Source organism: Lactuca serriola, chromosome 5 (assembly GCF_051521515.1).
Source record: "Lactuca serriola cultivar US96UC23 chromosome 5, Lser_US96UC23_V15, whole genome shotgun sequence".
Classification (NCBI taxonomy): domain Eukaryota; kingdom Viridiplantae; phylum Streptophyta; class Magnoliopsida; order Asterales; family Asteraceae; genus Lactuca; species Lactuca serriola.
This window is the reverse complement of record NC_136412.1, coordinates 344,663,825-344,683,423: the sequence shown is the minus strand read 5'-3', so window position 1 is coordinate 344,683,423 and position 19,599 is coordinate 344,663,825. Positions and strand designations below refer to the sequence as shown.

The 19,599-nt window shown below is 37.2% G+C and overlaps 1 non-coding gene across 1 annotated transcript; it reads right to left on the bottom strand.

Annotated features, from left to right (window-relative positions):
• Positions 1-12,389: 12,389 nt before the first annotated feature.
• LOC145056094 (small nucleolar RNA R71) lies at positions 12,390-12,496 on the bottom strand. The gene has a single exon (XR_013685630.1). It is a non-coding gene; the product is annotated as a small nucleolar RNA R71 (small nucleolar RNA).
• Between the last annotated feature and the right edge of the window lie 7,103 nt (positions 12,497-19,599).

Here is a 19,599-nt window from a genome sequence, read left to right as displayed (position 1 = left end):
AAAGGGGGAGATTGTTGGGTAGCATAGGAATTATTTTCTATTGCGTCATTGGGCTCGGTTTATAGTCCAGTTTTGCACTCCGGTTTGGGCCTGTCCAACCGTGAGCTTGTAGGGTTTACTATATAATAATATGCTTGCATGCATATTAGGTTAACGTTTTGATAGATTAATTGATAGCTTACATAATACTTTCTTTCATCGTTCCTGTAAACCTTTTAATCTTCTACAGTTGTAGTTGTTCATCGAGCTCTTCTGAGGATTGTTTATAATCATTCGACATTGTTCGATCCATTCTTGAGTTGTTTACTGTTTTCGTGTTCTTGCTGTTTGCTCTTTAATTAACTGTTTAAGATCTAATCGATCTTCAAGTTAATTTTAACTCATCATCAACCCATAAAAGATATGCAACTATAAGCACATCAGGATTAAAATACTCTGACCAAGAGTTTATTCTTTTAAATAATAAAATATTAAACTAAAGTATACATACAAGCATTCATACTAGGATCAGTGTCATACTAGAGCAGAACAAAAGTATTGCGGTTGTTGCACAGCACAAGCAGGCTTTGGGACATATAATCAGATCTGGGAGTGATATAGCCTGATCGACTATATTTTTCTGAGAAGTGATTAGCATGTGCCTTGGAATGGTTGTGGTGTTGCAACAAGTCTAAAAACTTACCAACACTACTACAATGAAAACTTTAGAACATAACATAAACTTAAAATACTATAGGAGTATTTTGTGTTACTATAATTACTTATTTGGGAACTAAAGATCATTACTAGTAGGTCAATAGTTGCTGAGTGGATACGCTAAAGTTATATGTGACTAAGGTGTCATAGACTTAGAATCTGTGATCTTTGCTTTATTTCCGGTTCCTTGTTTGGTAGTGGATTTGGAGTTAGGGTCACGTATTCGAAGGTCTATCCTATTTTAATTATGTATGACTGGTATGCACTAAGCAAGTATTGAAGTAATTGCTAAGGATCATCCTATAATTATCTTACGTAGTACGTCTATTAATTATTTCTTTTACCCCGATTCTCGCTTAGATAACATGGCTGGATTCAATCTCCCCGGCGACTCGTACTTTCCCAACCAAGAAATGATGGATGACTTGATGCAAAGCCAAAAGAGCCTCTGTAGGCGGTGAACTTAGGCCGGTGGAGCCACGAGCAGGAACAAGAACCTCCCTACAATGGAGACCGAAGTTTCTACAACCTAAATGAGGGAGGCTCAGCAGATATAGTCCTTCCTATTGTGGTTCATCGAGTTGCTCGCAATGCTGAGCAGGGAAGAGTGAGCTTCGACCAAGTCATGGAGATCCGGGCTAACTCGGTCAACACAGTACATCTTCGTCATCTAACCGATGATCATGACTTTGAAAGGTCTCGTACTGACGCCCTACAAGTAGATTTGAATGCCTGTCGATCTGAAGTTAGGAATCTCGTCAGAACCAGGTGGCACTACAGAGACGAGTTTGGGAAACAGAACAATAGTTGGCTGAAGCCAGGGCTGAATCAAGTACTAACCAGAACAACTCCCCTCACGAGTAGAGACTATTCTAATCTCTCTTTTGGATAATTCTATGTATAGACTCTAGTATTAATTTCATGCTTATGTTAGGACCTTGAACTTTTAGTCGGTTAGGTCTATATGTTGTCAAAATTTTCTTGCTTTGGTTTGATGTAAGACCTATTCCTAGGTCATTTTTCCCAAACTTATTATATCACTAATGCCAATATTATTGACATACATCTACTCTCATGGGGAATCATTATCCAATTGCTTTCATACTTCTATTGTTATAGCTTCATCACAATCATACTCTCATTTGTTTTGTTGGGCTATGGCGACTTAGTCCATGGACCAATCTCATTGTACTCTCAATTGAATTCTTACCAATATCTTCATCTTAATAAACTTTCAGTTGAAAGATGCCTCCACATCGATCAACGAGACGCAATCCTCCGATAACTCCAACTCAACCACCACCACCTCCTCCACAATACAATCCAGCAGTTATCCAAGCTGCAGTGGTTGCGGCTATTTTGGAAGCCTTAGCTCAATTCATTGCTATTGGTACTAGCGGGAGTGGAACAACCGTGCAATCCACTCAAGGTGATGCTCCAGTGCACTCTAGAGAGTGCGCCGATGAAGCAGTATGTTGGGTGCTTGCCCAAGTGAAGCTTCCACCACAACGGACCATGCCGGGATATACAGTGCGCTAACTGCAACAGGAAAGGGCACACTGCTTGTTTTTGCTAGGCTCCGGCAAGGCCAATCACCCAAGTTCCCGACATTGGTATGGGTCAATCTTGATACGGATGTAGCAAGGTGGGTCACTACAAGAGAACTTGCCCGAAGGCATGGAACACTAGCGGAGTGGGAAGAGTTTTGGCTATAGGCCACGAGGAAGCGGTTGCTGACCCCACAGTGGTCACTGGTACGTTTCTCCTCAATAACTCATATGCATGCATACTATTTGATAGTGGAGCGGAAATGAGTTTCGTGAACCAAAAATTTGCTCACTTACTTAAACAAAAACCACGTGCACTTAAAGAACCGTTCACTGTAAAAATAGCTAATAGAAATACTAAGAGCACTAGCGGTATATAAATAGGATGTACTCTAACTCTAGATAGCCATTCATTTCCAATCGACCTCATGTTGCTCTCGATTAAAAGTTTCGACATCATTATCGAAATGGATTATTTGAGTCTTCATCGTGCTGATATCATGTGTTATGAGAAGGCAGTTCACCTTAATCTGCCGACTAGCAAAACCCTAGTTATCTATGGCGACAAACCTGATACGAACCTTCGTATCATCTCGAGTGTACAATCCCAAAAGTATTTACGAAAGGAATGTCATGCATTCCTTGCTCATGTTGTTGATATCAGCCAAGAGACTAAAGACATAAAGAACATCCCAAAAGTACACGACTTTCCCGATATCTTTCCAGAAGAACTACTAGGATTACCTCCATAACGTCAAATCGAGTTCAGAATCGACTTAGTTCCAGGGGCTACCCCAGTAGCCAAATCACCCTATCGTCCAGCACCAGCTGAGATGCAGGAACTATCCGGTCAACTGAACGAACTGCTCAGCAAGGGCTTTATTAGACCAAGCTTCTCACCCTGGGGAGCACCGGTCTTGTTCGTGAAGAAGAAGAACGGATCATTCCGTATGTGTATCGACTACAGAGAACTAAACAACTAACTATCAAGAATCGTTACCCTCTACCTCGCATAGACGAGTTGTTCGACCAACTGTAAGGCGCAAATTACTTTTCAAAGATTGATCTACTATCCGTGTATCACTAATTGCGAGTGCTAGAGGAGGATGTTCCGAAGACAGCCTTCTGAACTCATTATGGACACTACGAGTTTGTAGTGATGCCATTCGGATTAACCAATGCACCCACAATATTATGGACTTACTGAATAGGGTATGTCGTCCTTACTTGGATCAGTTCGTCATTATGTTCATTGATTACATACATATCTACTCTCGTAGTAAGGATGAGCATAGTAAGAATCTATGTCAGATCTTGGAAACTTTACGATCAGAGAAGCTCTACGCGAAGTTCTCAAAGTGTGAGTTTTGGATTCGAAGAGTTGAATTCTTGGGTCACGTTGTTAGTGAAGAGGGAATTCATGTGGACCCTTCCAAAATAAAGGCCATTGAGAACTGGTCAGCACCGAAGACACCTACATAAATTCGTCAATTTCTAGGCCACACTGGCTACTATCGTAGGTTCATTCAGAACTTCTCCAGAATCGCGAAACCGCTTACAACATTGACCCAGAAGGGCGTGGCCTTTGACTGGGAAGAGAAGCAAGTGAAGGCGTTCCAAACGCTGAAGCGAGCCTTATGCAACGAACCGATACTATCCCTCCCGGAAGGAATAGAAGATTTCATGGTTTATTGCGATGCATCCAACCAAGGGTTCGGCGATGTTCTTATGCAACGAGGTAAGGTCATCTCCTATGCCTCAAGACAGCTAAAGACACATGAAGCCAACTACACCACACATGATCTTGAGTTAGGAGCAGTAATATTTGCTTTGAAGATCTGGAGACACTACATGTATGGTACGAAGAGCACTATCTTTACAGACCATAAGAGCCTTCAACATATATTCGACCAAAAGGAGCTTAATATGAGACAAAGAAGGTGGGTTGAACTACTCAATGACTACGAATGCAAAATTCGTTATCATCCTGATAAAGCCAACATAGTAGCTGACGCTCTAATTCGGAAAAAAAATACTCTGGTCATAGAGTCAAATCATTGACTATGACTATCCATTCGCACCTATCCACACAAATTAAGGAGACTCAACTAGAAGCCTTAAAACCAGAAAACATGGCGGGTGAATCCCTGAGAGGGATGGATCAGAACCTAGAAGTCAAGGGTGGCAGAGCCTTATATCTCATGGATTGGATCTGGACACCGAGGCATGTTGGTTTCAGAGACTTGGTCATGACAGAAGCGCACAACACTCGATATTCCGTCCACCCATGTTCAGATAAGATGTATCTTGGCCTAAAAAAGCTATACTAGTGGCTTAACATGAAGACAGAGATTGCTACCTTCATGAGTAAGTGTCTTACTTGCGCCAAGGTTAAGGTCGAATACCAGAAACCCTCAGGTTTACTACAACAACCGGAGATACCTAAATGGAAGTGGGAGCGAATCACAATGGACTTCATGGCCAAGTTTCCCAAGACAACGGGTGCTCTCGATACCATTTGGGTGATCGTAGACAGGTTAACAAAGTCAGCACACTTCCTGCCTATCAAAGAAACGAACAAGATGGAGAAACTAACTAGAACCTACATTAGGGAGATTGTACTACTGCATGGTGTTCCCATATCCATTATCTATGATAGAGATAGTAGATTCACTTCAAGGTTCTAGCAGCGCTGCAAAGTTCCCTAGGAACTAGGCTGGACATGAGTATAACCTACCATCCACAAATCGACGGAAAAAGTGAGAGGACTATTCAAACTTTGGTAGATATGTTGCGAGCCTGTGTGATTGACTTTGGAAAGGCATGGGATACTCATTTACCCATTGTCGAGTTTTCCTACAACAATAGTTATCACACGAGCATAAAGGTTGCTCCATTTGAAGCCATCTATGGCCGTAAGTGCAGATCCCCTCTGTACTGGGCTGAGGTAGGCGACACACAGTTAGCTAAAGGACACATTCCTGACAGCACTCTCATAGGTCCGGAGATCATACGGGAAACGACAAAGAAGATCGTTCAGATTCGTGAACGATTGAAAGCCTCTAGAGACCGACAGAAAAGCTACACAGACAAGAGAAGAAAACCTTTGGAATTCCAGGTTGGTGACCGATTTCTTTTGAAGGTCTCACCCTGGAAGGGCTTAATACGCTTCGGAAAGCATGGAAAGATAAATCCAAGATACGTAGGGCCTTTCGAGATTATCGCTAGAATTGGCCTTATAGCTTACAAACTCCAACTACCTCACGAACTTAGTAACGTACACCCTACTTTCCACGTATCAAACTTGAAAAAGTGCTTGTCCAGTGAGACTCTTGTAATCCCACTCGACAAGATCGAGATCAACGAGAGCCTCAACTTCGCGGAAGAACCAGTAGAGATCATGGACAAAAAGGTCAAGCAAACAAGGCAAAGCCGTATCCCGATAATGAAGGTTCGCTGGAATGCCAAGCGGGGACTAGAATTCACTTAGGAGCGCGAGGATCAAATGAAACTGAAATATCCTCATCTTTTTAATTAGTTATTTGTACTTTCTTAAACTCTAATTTCGGGATGAAATTCCCTCTAACGGGGGGATGATGTAACAACCCGATATTTTTCAAGTCAATGTAACGATCTAAAGTCAAGTATTATAACCTATTTTTGAAATAATAAGAACAGCGTCACAAATGAAATGTTCAAAAATCTCAACTGGGATACATAAAGTGATAGATATCGTAACAAGGTTTTTAGAAATATAAAGAACACTAAAATCAAGGTTATAACAAAGAAGTTATGACTAACTAAAGATACGCAACAAAACCGGTAAAACACTGTTAAGCAGAAAACACGAAATTTCAATAAAATGCCTTTTTAGCCTTAGGATCTAAATGAAAGTCGTAGATATCATTAAACCATAAACGTATATAAAAAGAACGTCCAAACCTAATTTCGTATGAGGAAGTTATTATTTTTTCTAAGTTTCAGATATAGCAGTAGACAGCTAAAAACTCGAAATAAAGATCGAGCGAATTTTAGCCGACACAACCTAAGCAAGAATCGAAGATCTCGACAATAGTAGTTCAATGGTAAAAAGATAGACGAAAACGGACGTCGGATAAAGAAGTTATGAATTTTTAACGGACGTTTCCAGTGCCGGCCTGTTAAAAATATAATATTAAAAATAAAAGTCAAAATTAGCCGACGGAGTCTAAACGAACGTTGTAGAGCATAATATCACCTATGCGTGGATATAAAGAACGTGAAAATCGGAACTTGTATGCGAGAGATATGAATTTCCTAAGTTCGGGACATGAATTCCCACCCTGTAGAGGACACACGACGTGAGCCAGGGATGGATAGGGTCCAACATCGGGCTGTCAGAAGTCGAGTCAGCAAATGGATAGGATCGACCTCACGACGTGAGCTAATCCATGCTCACGACGTGAACTCCAAAATCATTCCTTATAAATAGAAACCGAAGGTCTCGGGTTTAGGATGCTCAACTCTACTTCCCTCTCTACTTTTACTCAGTGTTAAGCATCCCGAGACTACCCGGACGCCCCGGTTACATGACGAAGCCCTGAAGGAAGCCCAAAGTCTCGAAGTTCCCGAGATTTCCGATAAATCGACATCTTTTCGGTCGAAGTGCTGCCCGAGAAAAGTATCGTTTTCATCAAGCCGTCACTTACCAAGTGATTTCATACCCCTAACTTATCTTTTAAACGATATTAAATCCTTTTATGGGGGGGGGGATACAAGTAGAAAACCATATAGTTGTATAATCAATCACATGTGATTTATAACTATCATAACAAGTGGATCTCTTATACTTCAAACTGTGTTATCAAACATACTAGTTCAAAACGTTCTACAAACTAACATCAAGTCATCTATAACCATTCAAATGGTTAAAACTCTTTTACATGCTAAACTCTTTTATCAAACTCTTTTAAGCTTATATATTGTCAAAATCATGTCTATATAGATATAGTTATATAAATGAGGTTGAAAGAGGTTAGGGTTGATAACTCACTTCATTTCCTGTGCCTTGTTTGGTTGTGGACTTAAGGTATCGGTTGTTTGTCCGAGGGTCGTTTGAATCTTAGTTATATTTAAGTATATGTGTATAGATATAAAATTTCTTACATCAGTTCAACACCTTTGGTTAGCAAAAGTTTACAAACATACTCAGTCATTCACACAACATTACTGGTAAACTATAATAGGTATAGTTTAGAGGACTACTACTCACTGTTTCTAGTACAATGAAACATACAAGAGTCGGTTCATACATGATTTAGTTCAAATATACTATAATGAGAAACATGGTGGAACATTCTATACAAAGAGAACATACAATACACTAGAACAAAATTTTCCTACTATACAATAACAAGATACTATAACATTAATGTGAGCCACTACTTCATGGCATGGCAATATACTGTTGTGTCACGTTTTGTAACCAGAGTCTCCTGGAGGGGGAGCGCAAGTTTGTGTATAGATCTATATGGGATTGACCATCCTACACCTATTGCTAGCTACAGAGGAACCTGCAGGTCTACGGGTGACGAATGTCATACCATTTTCGACGTCTTCAAATGTCGTGTTTACTAGTCAATCAAGTATTGGTACAATCATATCACATTTTACCTTAATTAAACAAACTGGTTTAAGGTAGTTAGTATAATGGTAGTTACTATATAAAATACTACAATACATCTTTACTTTCCCAAATAAATTCACAATGTGATCTTCTCACATAAACGACAATGTAAACTACATTTTTGTAATGATAGTCACACTTGGGAATAACACTCACTTTTACAAAAGAACAAACATTCAGAACAGTCGGGTCTTGGTAGAAGACTACATTTCATAATAAAGTAGAAAATGTAGGATTTTCTAGAAGATACAACATTTACATCAAATAATTACAAACATTTACAAAAACATTCATACAAAAAAATGACACAAAACTGCTTATGAACTCACCGGGTTTAAAACTAATCTACTCTTTCAAAATAACTTGTATTCTCAGGTCACCAGTACACATATACATTTGGACCGGGATTTTGAGTAGATGGAGCATGTTCAAAACTCGTCTTTTATTTTGATTCATATTTTGAGTGTCTTTCAAACTATACACAAAACACACTTGTATTAAACTATACTATTAATGCAATGGTTGATGTTGTTGCTTTTTTACTATTATGCGTTGATATGATACTGTACATGACGTCCTCCGCCCCCGAACGTTTCCGCCGTTCAGGTTTGGGGTGTGACAGATTGGTATTAGATGTTTTTTTATAGTGAATTAAGTATATCAACCCATAAAAGATATGCAACTATAAGCACATCAGGATTAAAATACTCTGACCAAGAGTTTATTCTTTTAAATAATAAAATATTAAAGTAAAGGTATAGGTTGGTTGTCCGATGGTCGTTTGAATCTTAGTTATATATTAAGTATATGTGTATAGATATAAAATTTCTTACATCAGTTCAACACCTTTGGTTAGCAAAAGTTTACAAACATACTCAGTCATTCAAACAACATTTCTGGTAAACTATAATAGGTATAGTTTAGAGGACTACTACTCACTGTTTCTAGTACAATGAAACATACAAGAGTCAGTTCATACATGAGTCAGTTCAAATATACTATAATGAGAAACAGGGAGGAACATTCTATACAAAGAGAACATACAATACACTAGAACAGATTTTTCATACTATACAAATACAAGAATACTATAACATTAATGTGAGCCACTACTTCATGGCATGACAATATACTGCTATGTCACGTTTTGTAACCAGTGTCTCCTGGAGAGAGAGCGTGAGTTTGTGTATAGATCTATATGGGATTGACCATCCTACACCTTACTGCTAGCTTCAGTGGGACCTATAGGTCTACAGGTGACGAGTGTCATACCATTTTCGACGTCTTCAAATGTCGTGTTTTACTAGTCAGTCAAGTATGGGTACAATCATATCACATTTTACCTTAATTAAACCAACTGGTTTAAGGTAGTTAGTACAATGGTAGTTACTATATACAATACTACAGTACATTTTATTTTCCCATTACATTCACAATGTAATCATCTCACATAAAAGGCAATGTAAACTATATTTTGGTAATGATAGTCACACTTGGGAATAACACTCACTTTTACAAAAGAACAAACATTTAGAACTGTCGGGTCTTGGTAGAATACTACATTTCATAATAAAGTAGAAAATATAAGATTTTCTAAGAGATACAACATTTACCTTAAATAGTTACAAACATTTACAAACACTTTCATACAAAAAAAATAAAAACACAAAAATGATTATGAACTCATCAGCTTTAATGCTGATCTACTCTTTCAAAATAACTTGTATTCTCAGATCACCAGTAGACAGGTACATCTGGACTAGGCTTTTAAGAAGACGAAGCATGTTCAAGACTCGTCTTTTATTTTGATTAATATTTTGAGTGTCTTTCAAACTATACACATAACACACTTGTATTAAATTATACTTTTAATGCAATGGATGATGTTGTTGCCTGTTTACTATTATGCATTGATATGATACTGTACATGATGTCCTCCGCTCTCGAACGTTTCCGCCGTTCAGGTTTGGGTAGGGGTGGGAATCGGTTCGTTTTTTGGTTTCCTCGAATCGGTTTCTTCGGTTTCAATTTTTTTGGTCCAATTCAAAAATCGAACCAATCGAATTCAACTTCTCTAGACCAAACCTAAAACCGAATTCAAATTCGGTTTGGTTCGGTTCGAAAACCGAGGAACCCAAATATAAACTTAAAAAAATTTCAAACATAAATAAAAATGTTTTTTACATAGAAACCTAAAGTTGCAAACAAAAATATCTAAAATTTCATACAAAATGATCTAAATAGTAAATGAGTTAAAATGATTTAATACTTTATTATTAATTTTTTTTATTTAATATAAAATATAAAATATATTTTTTAATTAATTAGTTTTTGAAATTCGGTTTTTTCGGTTTGGTTTGTTTAAACATCATGAGACCGAAACTCGAACCACAAACCAAATTCACAATTCGGTTTGGTCTCGAACCAAATCGAAAACCAAATTTGAATATGGTTCGGTTTGAAATCGATTTTGGTTCGATTTGGTTTTCGGTTTTTTTGGTTTTGGACCAAATAATTCCCACCCCTAGGTTTGGGGGTGTGACATAGAAGTTCTAGGAGACGAATTTCAGAGGAGAATTAAAACATAAATCAAGTATTGGTATTGGAAGAAGGATATTAAGATCATTACTTTACTTTTGATTTAGTACAATTCATTATGTCTTTATTAGTTGAAATTGTGTGTTTTATTTTAGCTATGAGTAGCTGAATCTAGCTGATTTTGTTAGCTAGATGAAGTTGGAACTCATGGTTTGGTTACATTAGTATAGATTTTCCTAGTTGGTTAGTGTCTTGTGATTGCTTTTTTATACCTAGCATGCTTAATTTGATACTAGATTGCTTTAATTCATATTCCATGTAGTTTAGTGACCATTAATATGCATGAATTTGATTACCTAGTAATTTATTGAACATTAGATTATTAGAGCTAAGATCGAACCAATCTTAGATAAATAATTAATGTATTGAATTTGGCTATGCTGGAGAACTCATATTATGACCATAATTGTGTTTGTTTACTCAATCTTACATAGCTTTAATCATATTTAATAATTGATTATGTGTTAAACTATGTATGACTATGCATAGCTCTACATGAATTAATTCAGTATTAGTAAATTTGGACTTGAATTGCTAATAATACATTAATTGGTAACCAACGGGAATTGTCATAATTAATAGCTAAACCATTGAGGGAAATTGGATTCGAACTAACAGAAGTGTTTTTAATATTTGGTTGAATAGTTGTTGTGAATTTAAGTTTGTCTAGACTTGCAAAATTAGATAAAAAAAAACCCTTTTACTTTTGCTTAGAATTTTAGGTTATCTTAAAAGTGAGTTGGTTAAATAATCAATCATGTTCCCTGAGATTGATTCCCGACTTTTGTTCCATACTATTTGCGAAAGGGTACACTACCCTGGGTCGAATAACTAGTAGAATAGTAGGTAAAATTAGGTGTAGCTATTTGCTAGCATCAAGTTTTTGGCACCGTTGTCGGGGAACGGCTTACTTGATTGTTGATTTATTTGTTTTAGGTTAATTGATCCTTTTGTGGGGTAATACCTTTCAAAAGTTAAGTTTTTTCATTAGTTTTTGTTTCATTGCTTAACTCACGACGTGGACCTTAAGTCCACGATGTGAGATCAATAGTTTTTCGTTTTTTTATTTTTCATTCCTGTTTAGATTTTCTGTGACAACACGGGGTGGTGCTCTTTACCACGTCGTGGTGACCAGTTAGTAGGCGATTTTTATTTAGTCTTTGTTCAGTTTTAAGTTTTTATTTTCGCTTTATGACAGTAGTTCATGACCAGAGGTTCCAACACACCTTTAGTACCACCGCTTGAAGATGCAGAGTCGGCCCTTCACAAAAAGACGGATAAAAACGTAGAAGAAAACCAACCACCAAAAAAGTCTCCTTTAAAAGACCTTAAATCAGTTTTTGGAAAGAATAAGGGAAAGAACGTAGGAGAGTCGAGCAACCAAAAGAAGGACGAGAGCATGTTTGAAAGCTGAACAAAATCCAAATCCGGAAGATACCGAATACGAGATTGAACCCGAGTTTGAAGAAAGCGATTTCGAGGACGAGCGTAAGAACGAGATCACAAACATTGCTAATATGTCCATGGAGGCATATAAGAAGAGAATCCGAGAGGACACCGGTCTTGGTTTAGTACAACCCGCAATTCCCACCGCTGCAACATTCGAGTTGAAAGGACATATTCTTATTGCACTTAAGGACGTACCATTTTCTGGGAAGGATCATGAGGATCCTTATAAGCGCCTAGATGAGGTCAATGACATTACAGACTATTTCAATGTCCTGAATGTTCCTAGAGAGACAGTTTCACTAAGGATGCTTCCCGTGACTTTTAGGGGTGCTGCAAAAGATTGGTTCAATGCACTTTCACCCGGTGTAATTACTACTTTGGCACAAATGCATCAACAATTCCTAGAACAATTTTGCCCACCATCAAAGATATCTAAACTCAAGAAGGCAATAGCCAACTTTAAGCAACAACTCGGTGAGTCGCTTTATGAGGCATGGGAGTGATATAAAGGGCTACTAAGAAACTGCGCTCAAAATGACCTTAACATACAACAAGAAGTGTCTATCTTCTATGACGGGGTGAATGTCATGACGAGACAACTCCTTGATTCTCAAGGACCACTTATGAAGAAAAATCCAACAGAAATCAAGGAGTTAATTGAAGAATTTTCAAAGCATTCTCGTGAGTACCATAATCCAAGACATGATGGAGTTAAAGGAATTGGGGGAGGAAATTCTGAAGACATGGCTGTTGTACTAGCCATGCTAAACACCATGGACAGGAGAATGACCAAGATGGACCAATCAATTCGTGCTATTAGAGTTGGTTGTGAAAGATGTAATGGCCCACACTTAACAAAAGATTGCCACTTGGATGAAAATGGAAATAAATAGGTGCAAGTTTTCTACTCGAGTGGAGATAAGTATGATGAAAAATGGAGGAAACCAAAGAAGGAGTGGTTACCATATGAAGAATATAAGAAGTTGAAAGAAGAAAAATATAGGTAGACTGACTGAGGCTTATACCAAAAAGAACAACCACCTCCTGAAAAGAAAGTTTATCTTTAGTTTATGTTACATAGATTTATGGAGACTTCCAATAAGAGATACGATGAGACAGATGTAGTGATAAGGGAACATCAAAATATCATGAAGGAACAACAAACCTTGCAAAGAAATCACCAAGCATCGATCCAAAATACGGAAGTCCAACTAGGTCAACTAACTACTTTTGTACGAGAAAAATTATATTAGATTTCCGAGACAAAGCCTCAATCGCATAAAATGGTAATAGAAACTGAAGAGGATACCATCTTTGAGTTCCTTGAAGCACTTGAAGTCGACCCACATCTAACCTGACCAAGCTCGAAGATGTCACGGCTCGAAGAAAAAAATGTTGTTGAAACACCGAATCCACGACATGGGGTTTCAAACTCCACGATGTGGGCAGGGTCTACTTAGAAAAGTTTTAGTGATGTTCAAGCTTATTGTCCACCGCTTTCGTTTCTATCACGAGCTCATATTCACCCACTAGAGTAGGAACACTTGAAGTTTATGGAACAAGTGAATGGTATTTTAATTAATACTCCTTTTATTGAAGCATTGTATAAGGTTCCTGAATATGCCAAATTCTTGCAAGATCTACTTGACACTCGCCAACAGCTAGGGAAGAATTCCAAGGTAATTCTTAGTGAGCAAAGTTCTAAAGTAATTATGGGAGAGTTACCAAAGAAGATGGGAGATCCTGGAGCATAATTACATCCGATATTTTTTGTGACATCCCATATATGCTTGCGTAGTTTATGGGAAGGAAGGCGACTAATTCTAGACCCGGTAGCCTCATTACGGGTGGACACTTAGTCACCCGACTTGCCCGGTCTTATGGTATCTTGAGTCCTAATTTTATTAGGAACCTAACGTGCTTTTCAAACAATGACTTAACTATCCGATTTTTGAGTTTAATGCGGTTTGTGGTGAATGTTGGAGGAGCTTTTGTGATACCAGACAAGGATGATGAACAACCCATAGAGCAACAAGGAGAACAACTTATTCCTAGGAGGAGGAATGTGAGATCCCGAGGAGAGAGGGGACAACCACAACAACCACCGCAACAGTTTGAGGGTGGGATACCGACCGATCCATTTCAAAGTCGGGTTGGTTTGTATTTGGACAATCTTTGTGGAGGTGTCAACTACAACACCCAAGTGCTTGACGCTTTATGTACACATATGAATATGGAGCGACCTCCCACGATACCACCTCATTGCCCGTATATTTCAACATGGGAAGAGTTTTGGACAAGAAAAGGAGACAGTGCAGGAACTAGTGGAGCTCAAGGCGATGACGATGATTATTAGTTTCCTACACCACGACGTGGAATTTAGAAGTTACATTTCTCTTCTCTACACCCTGCAATGTGGCGTATGCTTTCCCATATTGGTCTATCATACTTTGAAGATTTATCTACACCACTCTTATTGAAGATTCAAACCTCAGATTCATATTTTTGTCGACACATATTACCTATCATATATCTCTAAAGATCCAAGTTCCATATTTGAAGAAGTCCAAGTTCAAGATGTTCAAGTTATCCGCACTGTTCAGAATTCGATCTCGCCGCTACTACCCCAGGGGAGTCTGTTCATTTTTCTCCCTTTTATTGTTTTTATATTATTTTATGCATACAATGAGGGCATTGTATGTAGGGGTGCAAACGAGCCAAGCTACCCGCGAGCTACTCGAGATCAGATCGTTAAAAGCTCGACTCAAAATCGATTTTAAACGATCCCAAGCCAAGCTCGAGCTTAATATTAAGCTCATTTATTAAACGAGCTTGAGCTCGAGCCTATATCATTAAGCTTGATTAGGCTAGCGAGCCTAAACGAGCCTTTATATAATATAATTTGATATTATTTAAATATATTAAAATAAAAACATATTAGGGGAATTATGGATTTAGGGTATTAGTAAACGAGCTTCTTAACAAGCTCGAGCCGAGCTTAAGCTTATTTAGACACGTCAATTAAAAAACGAGTCGAGCCCGAGCCGAAGCCGAGCTTCTATAATTCTTTACAAGCTCGAGTTGAGCTCAGTACAAGGAAGCTCAAATCAGGCCGAGCTCGAGCTCGAGCCTTATATAACTTAAACGAGCCCGAGCCGAGCCTGGCCAGGCTCGGCTCGTTTGCACCCCTAATTGTATGTAATAAGTGTGGAGTAGGGGGTTGAAAAATTAAATTGCTAGAAAATTTTGAAATTTAAAATTTAGAAAATTTAGAAATAGATTTGAGATAATAGTCTAAAAATTAAATCTAGGAATAGTTAGAACTTAAGTTTTTAGTGTTGTGTAGGATGATCCGATGAGAGCTCAAATGTTTAACGGGGTCAATATATGTTATAGTATATTTGTGGCTTCCCATTCCTAGTGAAAAGCCATGAGATATTAAAGGTAATCTGGTAGTTTATATGACAAAATAAGTTTTGCAGTGTGTACCTGAAATCTATCCAAGAGAGCTTATATAGTCATTACACTTAGACTAATATCTCTAGCCAATAAATGTTGAAGTTAAGCTCCTTTGCTTATGCATGTAGGTTTTGAGAGAAAAAAAATGAGTTATATTAAAAAAAAAGTGAGAGAGAGAGAGAGAGAGAGAAATTACCAAAAAATTGAAGAATATTGGATCTATCAAGTATGAAGATCAAAAGATCAAAATTCCAAAGAATTAAAATTTGAAGTTACCAAAAATCAAACAAAAAGGTGGTGAATTCAAAGAAATCAAAGATCAATTATTCAAAGAAGTGAAGAATTCTAAAAGCTCCATTGTGGTATCTAAAGTGTTAATTTCTACATTATGTATGCTTGGGTAGCTTAACCAAAAATACCAAGAAGTTAAGAAAGATTTCCGAGGATTGATTCAGAGGGTTGTAGAAATGAGTGTCATATAAGCTAAGGGGTGAAGGTTCATAAGGATTGTGATTATTTAGGATTGAGAAGTTATTAGGAGATTTGGACACAAATTTACGCATTGAGGTCTTGGTATAATGGTTGAGTTCAAAATGGATTGTTTTATGTGATGCTAGTTATGAGGGTTTGAATTAAAAATAATTAATTTTGCTTGAGGGCAATCAAAAGATAAGTGTGGGGTATTTGATATTGCCATATTTATACCTATTTTTAGGCAATATTTTAATACATTTTTCTTAATATTTTAGTTATTTACATAGATAAGTGGTACTTATAAGATTAAAATTGTATTTTGCAGCTAGAAGGAGCATTCTTGAAGAACAAGGACTAAAAGCGACAAGAGATTGAACTTTGGAGGCTTGGAGAATTACAGAAAAGAAAGTCCACGTAAACAGATGAAGCCACGTCATGGACTTAGTTTACACGACGTGGCAAGGACGATTCTGGAAGATGAGTACACAGAAAATCGAAATCCTTGCCCGATAAGGATTCATCCAAAGTCACGACGTGGAGTCCTCATCCATGATGTGGAGTTCAAATTCACGATAAGTATATATATATATATATATATATATATATATATATATATATATATATATATATATATATATCCTTGGTACTTACGAGTATGAGAGGTTGGCTGGAGATTAGAAGTTCCAGAAGACGAATTTCAAAGGAGAATTAAGAGAGAAATCAAGTATTGGTGTTGGAAAAAGGATAGGAAGATCATTACTTTACTTTTGATTTGGTACAATTCATTATGTCTTTATTAGTTGAAATTTTGTGTTTTATTTTAGTTATGAGTAGCTGAATCTAGCTGCTTTTATTAGCTAGTTGAAGCTGGAACTCATGGTTTGGTTATATTAGTATATATTTTCCTAGTTGGTTAATGTCTTGTGTTTGATTGTTTATACCTAGCATGCTTAATTTTATACTAGATTGCTTTAATTCATATTCCATGTAGTTTAGTGACCATTAATATGCATGAATTTGATTACCTAGTAATTTATTGAACATTAGATTATTAGAGCTAAGATCGAACCAATCTTAGATAAATAATTAATGTATTGAATTTGGCTATGCTGGAGAACTCATATTATGACCATAATTGTGTTTGTTTACTCAATCTTACATAGCTTTAATCATATTTAATAATTGATTATGTGTTAAACTATGTATGACTATGCATAGCTCTACATGAATTAATTCAGTATTAGTAAATTTGGACTTGAATTGCTAATAATACATTAATTGGTAACCAACGGGAATTGTCATAATTAATAGCTAAACCATTGAGGGAAAGTGGATTCGAACTAACATAAGTGTTTTTAATATTTGGTTGAGTAGTTGTTGAGAATTTAAGTTTGTCTAAACTTGCAAAATTAGATAAAAAAAAAACCCTTTAACTTTTGCTTAGAATTTTAGGTTAACTTAATAGTGAGTAGGTTAAATAATTAATCTCCTTCCCTGAGATCGATACCCGAATTTTGTGCTATACTATTTGCGAAAGGGTACACTGCCCTGGGTCGAATAGCTAGTAGAATAGTAGGTAAAATTAGGTGTGGCAATTTGCTCGCATCAAACACATGTGCCTTTGCAAAGGTTCTGATGGGTTTCAGACCCAAGAACTTTTCGGACCCATCCAGTGTTGTTGTAGATGAAAAGAAGTATAGGGGAATGATTGGATCGTTACTCTACCTCACTGCAAGTCGTCAGAAATCATGTTCTCAACATGTCTGTGTGCTAGATTCCATGTTAATCCGAATTTGTCCCTGATGGGTTTTATGCATAAGAACAATCCTATGTGCTCATACAAACCCTAATGCTTGGATCTAGGTTTATTTATTGTACATGCTTTGAATCCAAGACTTGCAACCCTAGATCTATCATATATAATTCGAAAATAACATCATAAGAACAAATCTAAGTGTTTACCTCTTTCAAATAACTTGGAATCCTTGTAGTCTTCTTGATCTTGAGCTTAGAGTCACAATTGTAACTCCTCTAATGGTTCACAAACCCCACAAGCAAGAAGGCAATATGAGAGAGGGTGAGAGATGCTAATTTTGGCCCTAGGGTTTGTTAGAATTGGGGTATAGAAAACTTGGAAATTTTGCGAATTGTGGCTTTCACTTTCAGATTAAAGTATTTGGGTGGTACTCCCAATCTTTGATCGGATAAGACTCAGAATTAAGAGAAAACAGAAGAGAGAATGTTTTGATGTTATGAAGAAGAATTGTACCAACCATAGATTCGGATATGATCATATAACAGAAAAAACTTCCTGTCTTAAAACTGCCACATGACAGTTTTATGTCCTAAAACTGTCCACAAACTGTCATAAACAACCACAGCTCGATCCCAGCCAGGGGCTCTGCCCCTTGGACCCCGCCAAGGGTTGCCGCCCCTTGGAACCCGCTCCCAGGGGCGCTGCCTCCGGACCCCCGTCGGTTTAGGGGCTTCGCCCTTATATAGCCGTATACTTTCAACAAAGAAAAAATTAAACAAATGTGCACTCCACACCATACCGATTTGTTCAATAATTTTTAAAGTGACGTTGATCAACAAATTAACCCCATTACACTTAAATAACATTAGTGATATAAAATCACCAACAGGGTTCTCTTAGAATCAAGTGTAGCCGATTATCATAGCCTAGGGGTCATATTTATACTGCAGGTTGCTAGATTTTCAGTCTAAACCCTAATGGACAGCTTAGCCACCAAGCAGCCCAAGGAACCTTCTAGAATAAGGCCTTAGACGAAAATATGAAGGATCCCCATCCTAATTTCGTTCCCCCCTTTAGCCCGTTAGGTTTCCCAATCCAAAACTCAACTATCACACATTTAACAGTTTATGCCCCTTTATTTAATTAATCTCTTTTAGTCTCCAAATTAATTCCTAATTAATTCATGACCAATACTAATTAAATAAATATGATTTCTCCTTTAATATATTATTCTTATAATATATTAATAAACCATAATATTCTCTCTCTCCTTAAATTACCTTGTCAAGTTGCTTTGGTGAAGGCAACCTAAAAGAACCATGCACAACCGGGTCAAGTACATACCAAATATAGTTATAGGATTAGACACTAATCCAACAGTCTCCCACTTGGATAAGTTTAGTAACTATATCTTACATATGACTTCAGGATCCGATTAGCAATCGTAGCTCTTATACATCGTTGTCAACTCTGATCAGCAACTCGTCCTTCAGATAAGGGATCGTATAATCCTCTGCTCTAGATATCATGCTGACAATGCCTATTTTCTAGCATTTATTCCTCGATTTCTGACTTGTTTGACACAAAATTTAGTTGAATACATCAACTCATTCTGACCGGTCCCGACACATAAGTCAAAACAAATCATCAAGTAGCCAAGATATCGCCTTTATTCTCATAGAATAAAAGGAACATATCAACTTTGACTCATATGCATCTATTATTTACTAATTAAATCATGCACAACAATATGTTTTATAACATCAAGTTACTAATGCGTTTACACATCATCAATGCATAACTAACCAGCAAACAACAACCATATCTCTAAGTTTTAAAACTATATGATATTATCGCTTTGCGATCACTGAAGGTAAAATACCATGAAGTGATACTAGCAAACGCGGGTTTATTCCAATGCTCAAATAATTTTCATAAGCACTCATGAACTTTGC